Raw genomic sequence first — 5,908 nt, 5'->3', positions numbered from 1 at the left:
ACACAAATCTCAATGACACAACTGTTCAAAAACAACCACTTACTGTGAGTCTATTTGGGGGAACTATAAAGTGAAACAATGCAATGATCTATGCTGCTTAAAAGTCCCCATTTTTAAACATACTGTATGTGTCATAAATGTCTCCTTTTTTTATTTAGGAAGTCCTCGTTGGCCCACACTTCCTCTGCAGTCACCCTCTTGACATTGCAGCACAGCTGTGGCATGCATGGTAATGGTGATGGAGAGTGTGTACCCCCAGCCGAGCGCAGCGAGTCGACACAATCTTTGGACTGTGGAAAGAACCGGGCTGTGGAACAACTCCAGTGAGGCACGCAACAAACAAGGAGCCAAGACTCATCCGTCTCCCTCCTGCATGCACCTCGTCTGGTATCCAGCCAGCTAAAAAACACGATTAAAATTCACGACACGAAATTCAAATTGAGGGCACATTATTAAAATTCGTTTAGCTAGTGGGGCAACTCTCGAAGGGTATATCTTCCCTTACAGTTCACCTTATCAACACGTAAACCATGCCTCAAGTCCAAGCCCCAAATTCATTCCCAGCCAGAGAAACAAGGAGAGAGAGAAAGACAGAGAGCAACGGTCCACAGGGACAGGAGGCCCTGGTGTAATTCCTGAATACCAGCCCTGCCCCATGGGGATCCATGACCTGCATCTCTGGCCCGCTGCTCTCTGTTTCCATCGCCTCAGTAGATGGAGCACATATTGCTCTCTAAATAAGGCCAAAAACACAACCACATGCACACACAGGCACACCACAAGTCCCTGGCCCCTATATTCTGCAAGTGCAAATTTATCATAGTAACCTACGTCAAATAAACTACCATACTGACCTAATAAAACTATATTGTTCCCAGTCTGTGCTCTATTTAGTGTATACAGAAATAAAGATGAAGTAAGTTATAATGTAACTTGCTGCTATAAAACACTGTTTGGAAAAATGTCCACAAATGGCACAGTGGAGTCCTGAGACATTTAGCTGCCCACAGTTTGTGACGATGATGAGTGAGACAGGGCGGATCCCACAGGACTAATAAATAAATCCTGAATGATGAAACTGACTGCAACTCCATGATATGCTGACTGTCACACACGCAATACAAAACGCAAACACAAGATACGGAAGAGTCCCCCGGAGGCAAATGAGGACAAGGACGGACAAACACAAAAAAAACACTTCACGGGAATTAAAAACAGAAAATGATCATGATCTAATTTATTGTACATTTAAACCAAGACAAGGTCGCTCAGAAGAATAGTATTCTGAAAGGCTTTAACAGTGATATCTTATATATATATATCATTTAGTGTTTCAAGAGGGAGTTTCAAGAAAAGGAAAAAATGTCTAAAAAACAGCAAATATTTACGTGCATAGACCATAGACTGTATAAATAATGGACGTAGTATCCGTGATGTCACCCATCTGTTTCTGAAGTGCTGTTTTGAAGCCAATCGTGGGTGGGAGCCATATTGGAAATGCTGAAGTCAACATAACTTCTGTCGAGCTAGTGTGAGGTAAAGAGGCTGGCTTTGAGCCTCCTAGCCAACAGCTACAGTGTTCCCGCCTGTCAATCAAGTCAGCTGTGCCTCTCATGATTAAAAACTAGTACATTCGTATACTCAATATCTTTGAAATTGCCACATTATGAAAAAAATTCACCCCTCACAGTGTGTGCCAATTGAGAAATGAGCTATCCAGACTACACTCATTTTGGTACCAGGCTGTAAACATGTTTAATTCTGCTGTAAAGATCAGCTTTTTTGAATTGTTGAACTCAATGAACTGCAGTTTTTAACACTTCCACATTGGCTTCAATTCTTGCGGCCGGAGGTTGCCGCTTGGTATAGACAGGGCCCTGTTTTTTTCAATTTTATTTGACTATTGATTAAAATCTTGATGATCACTCTTGGCATTTGGTTTTCTGTCCATTGCTTAATTGATGAATTGAATTGTTGTTTCAGCTCTAAAAGCTAAAACTACGTAACGTGCAAGGGAAAATCTGCACTGGACCTTAACTGATATATCACTGATATATTGGTATTGGTAATATTCTGTTTTAGGCATGTTATATTTTTCAAAAGAACATACAGTTCTTGCAGCTAATGCATAAAATGGGCGGATTTCAATATGGTGCCATCAAATTGTGTATCAAGCAGATGATCGAATGATCAGATTCTTGGTTGATGATGTACAGTAATGTAAAGTATTATTCTTCAGTCATGTCATTTGTTAAAGGAAGGAGACTTCTGATTATGTGGAATAATCAAATCAGGGCATTCCTGCATGAGAAAGGGTCGTTCTCTATCCAAGCATAGGCACAGTCTATCTGTAGTCCACACTTTACAGATATCAGATATTGGTAATCTATAACCAAAACAGCTGCCAATATTTGATATTTGATAATTGTATGTTACTAAATATATTAAAATTAAATGTTCTTTTTATTAAATGAGTGCCTAAACTATGTCTGTAAGTGCCCACCCCTTTGTATTTACGTCTTTATAAACTAGTCCAGTCTGAATTAACCAACCGATCACAGTTGGCTTGTATGTAAATATTCAATCACAGTGAACATGTGTATAGTTTATCTTCTATATGACTTCTACAAAACATATTTATTAAGTCTGGCTTTTATGTAGAGTTTAACAATTTTATTATTCCAATGTTTTATATTGATTTTAATGTTGTTTTATCTGTTTTTTATTATTTATCTACTCAGTTTTATTGATTTTTTTAGCCTTCGACTCTTATCCTTACCCCTTTTTTTATTTATTAATTTGAACTATGTATATTCTTAATGTTAATTTGATGCTTTAACTTATTTTAATATTACATATCTTATTGGTTTTGATGTGCATTAGTCTCCGTTTTTGTTTTTTAATTTCTTGCCATTATTTTATTTCTGCGTCTTCCTTGTTTTCAATCGCTGTAGAGCACTTTGAATTGCATTTGATTTGTACGAAAGGTGCTATATAAATAAAGCTTGATTGATTAATGATATGTCCAGCAACTCTCTCACTCTTTCTCCCGCTCCTTCTGTCCAGTTTTGCTTTAAGAGCAGCTGTGGGCACACGTTTCCCCTCTTTTTAATATTTTTGAGATGTATATCGATCAGCTGTCAGTGTCCTCGTCCTCTGAGTCCAACATGATTAGCTTGGTAGAACACTTGACAGCACTTGGTACCTCATATGTTGGTGAGGGGCTTAGCTGAGTGAAAAATGTAGCAGAGGGAGAGGCAGAGGGTTTTTTCAAAGATATTATTCATGTTGCATACTACTGCTTTAATTTTTCATCTCCTCTTATAAAATCTGTATTATCATTGGTCTCCAAAACTCCCATATGTGTGTGACTCTTATTCACAGCCCTTTGCAGGTAAGACAGAAAACCACATGAAGATACACACAAAATGAATCTGTGCTGGGCCTGTTTATTTCTATTCTCCTCATGACCTTTGTGGAGACATTATGACGGCCATGTCTAGAAGGATGTTGTAAACTATTCTGACACGCTGAATCGATGTGGGGTTATAATGGTGGTGAATACATGAGAGCACAGTTCTGCTGAGCCTATAGTGTAGAGGTTGTAGATCAATCCTGGTTGTGGGTTTCTAAGATTCTTGATGTGTGGACCTGTGGCAGTTGTGTCATAACCAGACTTGCGTGGTTGAGGAGAACTCTCTACCTCTCTCCTGCTGATGTTTCCTCTCCCCCTTTCTCCCCCCTGTTCATCCTGCGTTAGTGTCACTGAAGTCTGCCCGGCAGCCCGCCTGCATGTGAGGAGGATTTTGTCACTTTCTATCACTTGTTCCCAACCCCCCACCATCACACACACACACACACACACACACACACATACACACACACACACATATATATACACACCTCCCACCATTTGCAGACACGGTTACATAACAGCACAAGGATTTCTGGGCTATGGGAGGTTTACTCCCCCTCTTATGCTGCTACCTCTTCCTTCTCCATCCCTCTTTCTTCTTCTTCTTCTTCTTCTTCTGCTTTCATCCTCACACACCAAGCCTACACACACACACACTTTCTTCACATTTGCCATATGCTTGACACACACCTTTCGTCACACAAACAACACATACTGTTGTGTAATTCGCTGGGTTCCTGATCCCTCTCTTATCTCAGGTTTTTCCATCATAGGATTCTCACTAAAGGGGAGACACGTTCGGGCTGGCAGTGTTGATAAGTGCACAACTGCCCCCTGCTGTTCAAACAGAAAAACACACTTGTCTGGGTCACTGCAGAGCAATTAATTTCACACACTCAGCCCTCTTATTCATATTTCTTTAACACATTTTGCACATGCAATAGCAGCTGCTAGAACAATATGTCGGCTGAATATTAACATATAACATTTTGTGATTCTGTTAAGGTTTTGACAGAGATATCTCTTGCATTGGACACCCACACAGGCAGCATCAATCTTGTTCGTCTTCACCATAAAAACAATAAATGGGCTGCCCTCTGCTGTCTGATCAATGTCACCACACCTCTCTCTCCTCCTGAACAATCCTCTAATCATTTGATTCAAGTTAAACAGCTCTTTGAAAATTAGATAGAGACTGGACGTGCCTCACTGATGGTGTATGAGCTGTATTGATCCACGCAGCCCTGATGGTCCCCCTTTGACAGAAGCAGGAATAACAGGGTGAGTGATGGTGCAGGAGCTATGGCATTTAATGGCTGGTGAGATTACAAATCAATGGCTCTGCTGAGGGAGAAAATGTCTGCCGTTTAGTGGCATTACAGTGAGGAGAGGGCAGAGGGGAGAGGAGGCACAAAGAGGTGAGTGGAGGGCTGAAGATGTTTTATAGGCGCATTGAAAATGATGTAATGTAAAGAATGCAGACATGGGAGGTAAGAAATAAGGCAACAAATATACTTCACTGAAGAGCACGGATGTGAACCAAATTTTAATTTTGGAAAAACATTTCTTCTGCTTTGGAAGCAGACAAATAAAAAGCATCTCTATGTTATTCAATGCTTCTGTGATTGTTTTCAACGTTTTCCTCTCGCTGCTCTGCTCGCTACCAGCAGCCTCTTCATCTTCATTGTGCAATGAGCTGTGTTGTCCATCGAAATAAAGCTTATTTAGATTTTGATACTGAGATGCTTTTCTTGTATGCTTTTTTTCCAGACCTGGAATTAGGGGTCATTTATGAGATTGCTAGCTAACTATTTCAATGTCAATTAAATGGTTTGAGTATTTTTTGAAGCAAATTAAGTCACATTTATCTGACTCCAACTAGGCCGGTGCAATTACTCACAATTTCATCATTGCAACAGTCTGAATTTATAGCAATAAATAAGAAAAAATATTATATGTTAGCATGCAATCAGATTAATAAGTGCCAATTAAGTAGAAAAAAAATTTGGGATTGAGCTTGTATAACGTGCAAGAAACATGTTGCAAACACAGAAAACACTACATTAAAAACTGAGTTAAAATGAATGGTACTCTCATTTTAATTTGTTTATCGCAGTTGATATCCTTATCGCCATACTGAACAATTTGATTACGAATCGAAAGTTTTCTCATATCATGCAGGCCTAATTCCAGCTTCATAAATGTCATGTTTTCACGTTTCTTTTCTTGTGAACAAAGATAACGGAGGACTTCATGGGGTTTAGAGAAGCACTAGCTAAGGTGTTCCTCCCCTTTCAGACTTTTTATAGATTAACAACCAATCTATTAATTGTTGGAAATAAACTTTAAAATAGTGTGACGACTCCTCACACCACTAGGTGTTCCCGCTTTGATGGTTCATGGTGGACTTGTCATTAGGTGAAACCTGGGCCCAGTGTAGCCCACATCATAAATCCTCCACTTTAACTATAAAGATAGGATGCAATAAGATAC

General features: G+C 39.6%; 1 long non-coding RNA gene across 1 annotated transcript; it reads right to left on the bottom strand.

Moving 5' to 3' along the window:
• Positions 1-3,429: 3,429 nt before the first annotated feature.
• On the bottom strand, positions 3,430-4,093 carry LOC117814250. Its single transcript, XR_004631541.1, has 2 exons — positions 3,904-4,093; positions 3,430-3,788 (listed from the first exon to the last, which is right to left on the bottom strand). It is a non-coding gene; the product is annotated as an uncharacterized LOC117814250 (long non-coding RNA).
• Between the last annotated feature and the right edge of the window lie 1,815 nt (positions 4,094-5,908).

The sequence above is a fragment of the Notolabrus celidotus genome, chromosome 1, assembly GCF_009762535.1.
Source record: "Notolabrus celidotus isolate fNotCel1 chromosome 1, fNotCel1.pri, whole genome shotgun sequence".
Taxonomy (NCBI): domain Eukaryota; kingdom Metazoa; phylum Chordata; class Actinopteri; order Labriformes; family Labridae; genus Notolabrus; species Notolabrus celidotus.
The sequence above is the reverse complement of the archived record's forward strand: the minus strand, read 5'-3'. Positions and strand labels throughout refer to the sequence as shown.